At 39.2% G+C, this 10,818-nt stretch overlaps 1 pseudogene; it reads left to right on the top strand.

Annotated features, from left to right (window-relative positions):
* Positions 1 to 272: 272 nt before the first annotated feature.
* On the top strand, positions 273 to 1,105 carry LOC112721385 (pentatricopeptide repeat-containing protein At2g15690, mitochondrial-like; annotated as a pseudogene).
* The last annotated feature ends 9,713 nt before the right edge of the window (positions 1,106 to 10,818 follow it).

Here is a 10,818-nt window from a genome sequence, read left to right as displayed (position 1 = left end):
TAACCTCCATAACCTCCATCACCATCACCTCAGCACCGCCACAGCCACCTCCCTTCACCACAACCTCCGGCGACAACCCACACTGCCGTGCCCCTTTCTCTTCTTCTTCCCTTCTTCTCACCTCCGCTGAGCCTAGAAACCACAGCGCCAGCTCATCCTCTCCACCAAAACAGCAAAATTTTCAAACACCAGCATGAATCAAAATAAACCTAAATCCACTAACATGCATTTCTAACTAACCAAATTAATCAAAATGAACTAAAAGCAATATAATGAAAGAAACAGAACTCAGGAAAAAATGCAGGGGATGGAAGACACGGGAAAACGGAGGTTCTGTTGCTGATTATGGTGTTTTTCTCGCCATGTTGAATTTGTGCAAGGGTACGAGGTCGCTTGAGTATGGGAAAAGGGTTCATGAGTTCTTGAGAAGATCGAGGTTTCGAGGGGAGGTTGAATTGAACAATAAGTTGATTGGAATGTATGGAAAATGTGGTAACATGAATATTGCATGCAAGGTGTTTGACGAATGCCAAAGAGAAACATGAGTTCTTGGCACTTGATGATCATTGGATACACTGAAAATGGAGATGGTGATGATGCTTTGTTGGTTTTTCAGGAGATGAAGGAGGCAGAGATACGGCCTGAGAGTGAAACTTTTGCATTGGTTTTGGCTGCGTGTGCAAGGGAAGAAGCTGTAGAGGAAGGATTATTGCACTTTGAATCAATGAAGGAGTATGGAATTGTTCTCACCATGGAGCATTACATGGAGGTTATTAACATTCTGGGTAATGCCGGTCAGTTGAATGAAGCTGAGGAGTTCATTGAGAGTAAGCCATTTCAGCCTGAAGATGACATTTGGGAGGCTCTTCGAAATTTTGCTAGGATTCATGGAGATATGGATCTTGAGGATCGTGTGGAGGAGTTGTTGGCATGTCTAAATCCTTCAATGGCCATTGCTGATAAGCTTCCAACACCTCCAAGGAAGAAACAGTCTGCAATTAACATGCTAGAGGAGAAGAATAGAGTGGCCGAGAATCGGTGTGCCGTTCCGTATAAAGAGGTTGATGAGAAATTGAAGGGTTTGAGTGGCCAGAGGAGGAGTTAGCGATGTGGTTTCTGGGCTCAACGGAGGTGAGAAGAGGGGAAGAAGAAGAGAAAGGGGCGCGGCAGTGTGGGTTGTCGCCAGAGGTTGTGGTGAAGGGAGGTGGCTGTGGCGGTGCTGAGGTGATGGTGATGGAGGTTATGGTGGCTAGGAAGAGACAGTGATGGATGGGGATGATTGTGAAGAAGATGAAGATGATGATGGTGAATGGTTGGCTCAGATTTGGGGGGGGGGGTTTGGGAGTGCCACGTAGGTTTGGAAACCCACGAACCAAGCTTAGATCCAAGCCAGGGCACTTTTGTCACATGGACAGCATCTATCATAGGTACAAGATTAGTTTCGAGCTTTTATGGGTACAAATGTCAGCGTTTTCATCTCTCATGGGTACAAATGGTCATTTATTCTTTTCAGAAAATTCTAACATACTCAATTCTCAAACCAAATGTTTCCAAACCCATTTTCCCCACACTTAATTCATGAGCACTCTCACTAGTCTAAGCTAACCAAAGATTCAAATTAAGGACATTATTGTTTTCCGCTTAGAGTTAATGATGTGCTAAAGTAAACACTACAAGAAAATATGTCTATTGCCACGCTTTTAAAGCGTGGCGAAAAGCTGAAAAAAGCGTGGCGATAGCTTTTCGCCACGCTTTTTCAGCTATCGCCACGCTTTTGAAAGGGTGGCCTCTACAAGGGTGGCGGTTGCTCTGTCGCCACGCTTTTTCAAACTTATCGCCACGCTTTTTTCTTTGCCACGCTTTTTATAGATTGTCACGTTTAAAAACGTGGCCATAGGTGGAAGATATGGCCACACTTTTAAAGCGTGGCCAAAGGTGGAAGATACGGCCACGTTTTTAAAGCGTGGCAATAGAGGGAGATACAGCCACGCTTTTAAAGCGTGGCAATAGGGATAGATACGGCCACGCTTTTAAAGCGTGGCAATAACAAGAGATACGACCGTTAAATTACAAAGCTCTATCATTGCTGTCATGTTGAGAAAGAAATTCTACTGAAGTTCACATATCAAATACCCAACACATTCAGAATTGTATCAAAGTTAATATTAATTATTAAGAGCTAAATCCAAAATAAACTGTCTTACACCAGTAATCAAATCATTCCATTTGTAGTATCTTTCTATGATCTACTGTACCATAACCAAAATAATCATTCTAAAGACATCAATTGAAACCTAAAAGGTTGTCAAGAACTATACAATGGCATAGGAAACTTGAACAATACTAAACTAGTAACACAAGGTGTATTCCGAAGCGATCAAGAAGCATGAAATCAATCAGCCTAAGCATGTTCACCACGGATGCGGCGAGCAAGTTGAATGTCTTTGGGCATTACGGTGACCTTTTGGCATGGATGGCACACAAGTTGGTGTCCTCAAACAAACCAACCAAGTAGGCTTCAGCAGCTTTGTGGAAAGCAAGGACAGCAAGGTTCTGGAACCTCAAATCAGTCTGCAAACATAATAAATCAATCAATAAATAGGAATCATTACATATTTTACAGCAAAAAATAACCCAACGCACCAGGACTAAGATAAAAAGGGGTTAATTAGATTGGCTTGCCTTCTGCTTCCTTATCACAGCAGGAATAGCTGGTGTTGACAATATACCTTCCCGTATTAGAAAGATAAGTTGTCCTAAATTTCTATTAAGAGAGTCATGCTAATAATAATACACACTAGAGGATTGTGAACAATAAGGTGATGCACTAGTCCATCAAAGATTTTTTATCCTTATGATGATGTCATTTACTGCCATCTTGTGTTACAAAGTTCTTCATATTTGTTTTAGAAAGATTCATTGAAAAATTCAAATGATTAAGATACTTACTGTCCAATCAAAATTTTTCGAACACCATTCTCGGCAGCAATTTTAATTATAATCTGAAGTAAATGAGAACAGCAACAGAAACAGAGACAGGGTAAGCAATTTTCTTAACAAAATTAAATTTGATAGCTAAAATAATGCATTCAAAAGCTAAACCTGCGCAGCTTAAAATTAAATTAAACAGTTTTCTATTGCAGACCCCACTGATGACAGGGCTTCCATTGGTATTGCAGGATAGCACACTCTCTGCATATATCAGCAATTCAATTTGACTAAACACACAATATACATTGAACAATTCCAAAACCCTCGCCTATCAAAGAAAGAAAAAGTTAACCAAAACTCGGAACACACACATGGCACAACTGAAACAAAGTTCACACCAAAACCAAACTTCCTGTGCCTGCTTTATCTCTCAATTTATTCTAAATTACATTTACTCACAGCTTTTATATCTTGTTTTACCCTCTTTATTAATGCTCTGTTGATAATAATGCTTTTCTGCTGCTCATGCATCCTGGAAATTCATTTTCCAATGTTACACTACCTTTAAAAACCTATACTTTTCTGTAAGGTAAATGTTTAGGGTCTAGGGTAGGAAGAAGAAGAAGGGAATGAGAGGAAGGGAAAGGGAAAAAGAGTTTGAGTCTCAATAGAATTCGATGACAAATGTAATAATGAGTTGAATTACTCAGTTCCATTCAATTCTACTAATAGGCCTGATTCTTTTTCGGTTGATATAACTGAATGTGGGATCATTTTCTAACTGACTTGAACAGTTAAACTAAATCTTGCATGTGGGAAGTGAGCTGCATCATTCAGTGCCCCCAAACCAAGTTGGGATTCTGCTAGTGACGTAGAGTGACATTATATTTTGACATCTCAAGAACAGCAAATGTTAGTTGGAACAGTAGCATACCATTTTGTCTTAAATTCTATGCAGTTTTACATGCCACATGTTATAGAGACCTTGATCACTTTCTTCATCATTTTGTAAGGACGGAAAATATTGAAAGCTAAATAATCATCAATCAATATCTCTGCCTAAATTGGTTAGTTAACAAAGGAATGAGGCAGAAAACTCTGAACATACCGTATAGTACATAGTCTCATTTCTATCATGCAATCGGTTGAGTATCTGCCATTTGGCCAATGCATTAGGATCAGAAGAACAAGTTCAAAATGTTAGCAATAGATATATTAAAACAGAATAGTCCAAAATTCATAACTTTACAGATAGAAAAATCAACAAAAATCAAGAATCAAGAACAGAACAGAAACTGACAGTGAAAAATAGATGCAGACAGAATACAAGAACAAAAATCAAGAACAGAAATGAGCAATGAAAAATAGATGCAGGGAAAAATCAAGAACCAAAAATCAAGTACAAAACAGGAAAAAATAGAAGCAGTAAAAAATCATAACGAAAATCAAGAATCAAGAATAGCAACCAAGAGATGAACATTATTATTCTAAAATCAAGCTTAGCCAATAGATGAACAAAATGCAACAAGCAAGCAAGCATGATAAGTAATACTCACATCACCAGGTGCAGCTGATAATAGCGCTAAGAGAGTCACTGCAGCAGCTTGATAATCAGTTAATACCTTATGTGTTGACTCATTGAAGCTAACCAGATAAAGGAATTAGAAGGAGATACTCACTTTCCATTATTATTTATTGTTGTAAAACTTGGGAGAAGAGTAAAACTTGGAGTCCCTCAGAAACCTTGAAATCATCTCTGCCTTCTCAGCAGAAAGGTTTGTGTTCTCCAGAATTTGATCTTTTGATGCCTTGGCAATTGCTTGGATAGAACCAATAGCTTGACTAAGCTGAATTGAGCGACTAGAATGACAATAACTCGAGCGATGCCTATATGCATATGCTTATCATGGTTTCATTTCACATTTAAGTCAAATATTAGGTGATATAGCTATTGTTAGAGAAAGATACTCCAGAGTTTAAACATCTATATAATCAAGAATCCTGAGCTTTAGCCCTGTTAGGTTTAGGCATGAAAAATCACGAAAACTAAAATGAGAAGTTGCTTCACAATAAAATGATTTACCGCATTTACTGTTGAGGTAAAATAGTGATAGTTTTGAAGAAAACAATTAATAGATCTTCTTAGTATCTTGCTTGAATCTTCCATTGCCAAAAATATTGATATGTATAAGTGTTTTTTTTTTCTCAGCCACAATAATATAGAGTCTCTATAACAGTAGAGATGGTGTTATGTTACAAATGAAGAGGCTCGTGTTTCATTTTCTGTGAAACCTTTTCTCAAACAGGTTGTGCTCTTAAATTTCTGTTGTAGGAATGGATGGTAGGTTAGAGAGTTATTATGAATGGGGTTGGTGTTTTTTGGATGAACAGAACTTAGATACTTAGAAATAATAGGCCAACAACAAGAAACTAACAAGTCATGAGGTGGATAACAAATCAACATTATATGTAATTAAAATCAAAACAGATAAGAACCAAACAAAGAGAACAAATCAACTAGTTGAACTATGGAAGCAACAACAAAAACAGAGTGCTCACTATTTTTTTCCGATTTTAGCCCAAACTGAAACAATGCTCAAGTCATAACCAAAACAGAGTGCACCTTTGTGGCTTTTTCATTCCATAAAAAAACCATGTACGTCCACAGCATCGCAAACAACGCTAATATTGTGACCAAGAAGGAACATGCGTGTTGAGCATGCGATTGACAGAGAGAACGAATCAGGGGAAAATGAAAATGGAAAGGGAAAGCCCTAAAAGTAAAAACAACAGAAAAAATCGAGAAAATAAAAAAAAGAAGCGTTGGAAGGGAAAATCGATCAGACCTTTGGAATCGGAGGGCTTGGAGGAGAAGAGATCGTCGGCGAGCTTGACCTTGCCGTCGCCCATGTTTGGTGGAGCTCGAAGGTGAACAGAGAGATCCAGAAAGATTGGTAGAAGAACAAGAAAGAGAAGAAGAGTATGAAGACGAAGATGAAGATTAAGAAGATGAAGAAGAAGTGGTTTCGAGTGACGACGGCGAAGGGCGAAGGGCGAAGGGTGAAGGTTGGGAGGAGCTCTTCCAGGCGAGTGGTTTCGAAGGTGAAAGAGTGGTTTTCGAAGATTAGGGTTAGTGTCAATAGGTTGGGGACCGGGTTGGGGACCGGGTTTGGGGCCGGGTTATAGTCAATGGGTTGGGACCCTCTGGCCACGCTTATAAAATGTCGCTGTTTCACTCTACGGCCACGCTTTCGAAGCATGGCAGAAAAAAAACTTTTGGCCACGCTTTTAAAGCATGCCAAAAGAGTACCAGGATATGGCCACGTTTTGTAAGCGTGGCCGTAATGAAACCCTGTCGCCACGCTTTTAAAACGCCCTTGTTTCTCTTTATGGCCACGCTTTTGAAGCGTGGCAGAAAAAAAACGTGGCCGTTTCTCTAATCAATTGCCACCCTTACAAAAGCGTGGCCATTGATCTTTTTCGCCACGCTTTTGAAGCGTGGCAAAAAAAAAGTGGCCAAATCTCTAATCTATCGCCACCCTCATAAAAGCGTGGCCATTGACCACTTTTGGCCACGCTTTTGAAGCGTGGCAAGAAAAAAGCGTGGCCATAGGCCTTTTTTCTTGTAGTGAAAGAATAAAAGGGGTAAAATAGGCTCAAATTGGTTTGCAAAGGATAATGAAAGGATAAGGCCATATGGGTATGTAAGCTTAGTGAAACAAGGCCTCAATCATATAAGTGCATGCATACATCAAACCATGGAAATATAGAATTAAGCAAGACAAACATCACAATTTTAGAGAGAAAAACACACACCAAAAATAAAATATTGGTTGGTAAAATGCAACCAATTCAAATAAGCTCAAGAATCTCACAGGTTTTGTGTGTTCGAGCTCTAAACCAAGTTCCAAATTAAAATTTCTTCAAACAAGTTTTTCAAAAAGTTTAATTCAAATTAGTGAAATGCTATAAAGAGTTTCTTGAAAAAGAAAATATTACTTCAACCAAGTGGTAAAATATGCACAAAATCAAACAAATATGCAATCAAACATGCAAATGCAATAATGAACAAAGAAAATAAAATATTGGTGTTTGAGAAGGAAATAACTAACCCACGGAAGTCGGTATCGACCTCCCCACACTTAAAGATTGCACCGTCTTCGGTGCATGCTAAGATGTACAAGTGGATGGGTGGCTCCAACTGATGCTTTTCTCCAAGGATTGTGCAGATGGACTTGTTTGTCTCCCCATTTAGAAGCTTTTCCTTTCCCTTTTTTTTGGTGGCCATCCTGAAAGAAGAGGAAAAGAAGAAAAGTAACCCAGAAATAAAGATAACAAAACAAATAAAATATGATTGGGTTAATGCCAAATAATGAGGGTCTCAATTACATGGTAGCTACAACATGCAAGTGAGAAAACATTAGAAGCAAATGGCATATTAATAGTGCAAAAATTGCAACAAATGGGGGAGAGGGAGTGGGTAATGCAAGATAATATAAGTGCATATCAATGCAAATGGAATGCAAGTATCATAAAAGAATAGCATTGACTTATGAATAATAATACCCAATCAGAATAAAATAAGTCATGAAGCACCAGAATAATTCAAGAAAAGATGTAACAGTTGAATAAGAAAATTTAACACCAACGGAAAAATAATAAATTTAGAAAAGGAGATAATAATATGCAAAAAATTAAAATGCAATGAATGAAAGTGAAGAGGGATGAGAGGTTAAAAAGATGAAGAAGAAGAAAGTAAGAAAGAGGGAAGAAAGAAGTAGAAAGGAGGGAAGAAAGAAGTAAGAATTTAGAAACGGGGCGCGATGCGTACGCGTGACGTGGACACTGAGTTGGCCGTTTGACGCGTAAGTGTAGCCTATGCGTACGCGTGGGTGGTCTGAAAGCGAAATGATGCACACGCGTCAGGGACGCGTACGCGTGGGTGATTTTGTACCTCTAGCACAGTACCAGCCCCAGACCAGCACAACTCTCTGTTTAACACGCTTTTATGCCAATTTTTCATGCCCACGCGTACCCGTATGCGTGGGGTGGCCTGTGCGCCACGCACCCCTCCTGCGCGTCTCTCGCGTAACTTTCTGTATGGTTTAGCGTCGTATGTGACGCGTGCGCGTGGTTCACGCGCACGCGTGGGACGCGCTTTATATATAGAGAATGCAGAATATAGATTGCAGATGATGATGCAGAATTTACGAATTAACACTGATAAAATTAAAATAAAATAAAACTAAGAATAAAAAGAGACGATTATACCATGGTGGGTTGTCTCCTACCTAGCACTTTTGGTTAAAGTCCTTAAGTTGGACATTTGGTGAGCTCCTTGTCATGGTGGCTTGTACTTGAACTCATCCTGAAACTTCCACCAATGCTTGGATTTCCAATAAGCTCTATCAATACTAGGTAAATTTCTCAAGCTTTGATGGAGTTCTTCACAAGCTTTGAGCTCCCATAATTAATCCTATTGTATGCCCGGATCCCAAATCTTGTTTCTACACCCGTCTTGAAGTGGATTACCATTGTTTCAACCGGGTGGCAAGCAATTTGAATTCTCAATGAAGTACCCAAACGACTTCCTAGACCCATTCTATCGAGCTCTACACCAATCTTGCACTTCAACTTGGAGCGTACAACCATTTTGAACCTTGCCTGACAACTCCTACCACTAACCATCTCCTTCTTACTCTTAATGCCACAAAGAGCTCTAAGTTAACCATCTGTCTCAAGTAAACCATATTCAAGTGGGAAAGTAAAGGTCAAGGATAAGAATTTTACCCACTTGAATGTTGTATTGGATGGTAATGGCTTTGGAAGAGGTGTTTCTAATGATCTTGCAAGCTCCACTCTCTTGTGCTCTTCTTTGAATTCTTCCACCTCCTTGTAAGCTTCTTCAATTTCAACCTCTTCCTCTTGGTAGCTGATGACAAGTCATCTTAGCCTAGTTTCACTAGCCTTTTTCTTTTGTTTTCAATTGAATTATGCACTTTCTTGAGCCAAAAGCAAGCCAATTGGGTAGATTTTCATGTTTCCTTTGATTTAATCAACCATGTATGAATTCATGCTATTTCATGAGGTTTTATGCTATAATTGTCATATATTATGAAAGAATGAATATCTCATGATTTTGAGCATAGCTTTGATGTGTTTGGTTGATTAATGATAGGTGAAGAAAGCTTGAAGAAAGGTTGAAGCAAGAAGGAATGGCTAGGAGTAAAGAGAGGACAATGGAATAAGTGAAAATGAACCAGGAAGCAAAAAGCTGGACCAAAAGTTAGCCTCAAACTTTTGCACAAACTTTTGGGTGAAAAGTTAGCCCCAACGTTAGCCCCTAACTTTTGGGCTAACGTTGGCACATGAAAGTTACTCCCTGGGCACCAAAAGTTTGCGCCAACGTTAGCCCCTAACTTTGTGGCTAACGTTGGCATGAGAAAAACACCCCCTGGGCACCAAAAGTTTGCGCCAACGTTAGCCCCTAACTTTGTGGCTAAGGTTGGCATGAGAAAAACACCCCCTGGCCCCCAAAAGTTTGCGCCAACGTTAGCCTCTAACTTTTGGGCTAACGTTGGCACATGAACAATACAAAGGGGGAGCAAAAGTTTGCGCCAACGTTAGCCTCTAACTTTTGGGCTAACGTTGGCGCCATAAGTACACATAAGGAGGCCAACGTTGGAGCAAAAGTTAGACCCCTAACTTTTGCCCTAACGTGGATAGCAGCAAAGCATGGAGGCTGATAGTAAAAGTTAGAGTAAAAGTTAGCCTCAAACTTTTACTCAAACTTTTACTCAAATTTTTGCAAAACTCCAACCCGGTTCAATTGGTTCACTTTGGTTCCTCTCCAAACTCCAAGAGCAATCAACCAAGGCCTCTCTCAACCCAATTCTACCAAGAGCAAAGGCCCAACTCAAGGCTTGAAGATCTTTTGAAGAAAGTGTATAAATAAGATAGAATTCAAGTTTTTAAGGGAGCTTCCCTTTTAGTTTTTCAGAATAGCTTTCTTTAGAATTTTGCTGAGAGCTCACTTTTATTTTTCTTAGCATTGTTGTTTAATTGAAGAGAATTTGGGAGGAGAATTGATCTCTCTTCTTCCTTGTTCTTGCCCAGCACTCTTTACTTTTCTTGTCTTGGATTTTGGGTGGAGAATTGAAGAAATTCTGTTTCAATCTCACCTTGGGATCTTGTTTAATTTTCTGCTTAATTGAATTTCAGTTTCGGTTACTTGCTTCTTCATCTACTTTCTTTGCAATTTACAATTTCCTTTGCAATTGTTCTTGTTGGATCTAGGAAGGCATTGAGATCTAGACTTGGTTTTCTAGTCTCTTGGGTCCTGAGATCTGAATTCCAATTTTACATTCTCTGTTTACTGCTTTCCATGCTCATTTACTTTCCTGTTTAAGATCCGGTTTGATTCAAGACATCTTCTATTTCTCTGTTTGTTGCAATTTACTTTTCCTTGTTTAATTTCTGCAAATCCAACTCCCCATTCCCTTTACAATTCAAGCCATTTACATTTCTTGCACTTTAAGATTTTGCAATTTACATTTCTTGCGTTCTAAGTTTCTGCCATTTAATTTCTTGTTCTTTAAGATTCAGCACTTTAATTCCTGTTCTCTTTAATTTCATGCCAATTACCCATTCCCTTTACTTTCTATGCAATTTAAATTCTGCAAATCACAAATCTCTCAACCAAATCTTGATTCGCTTGACTAAATCAACCACTAAACTAAAATTGCTCAATCCTTCAATCCCTATGGGATCGACCTCACTCCCGTGAGTTATTATTACTTGATGCGACCCGGTGCACTTGCCGGTTAAGTTTGGGTGTTTTGGAGAAATTCGTTTCTTCCGCGAAAATATCCCATCAAGTTTTTGGCG

The sequence above is a fragment of the Arachis hypogaea genome, chromosome 11 (assembly GCF_003086295.3).
Source record: "Arachis hypogaea cultivar Tifrunner chromosome 11, arahy.Tifrunner.gnm2.J5K5, whole genome shotgun sequence".
NCBI lineage: Eukaryota > Viridiplantae > Streptophyta > Magnoliopsida > Fabales > Fabaceae > Arachis > Arachis hypogaea.
The sequence above is the reverse complement of the archived record's forward strand: the minus strand, read 5'-3'. Positions and strand labels throughout refer to the sequence as shown.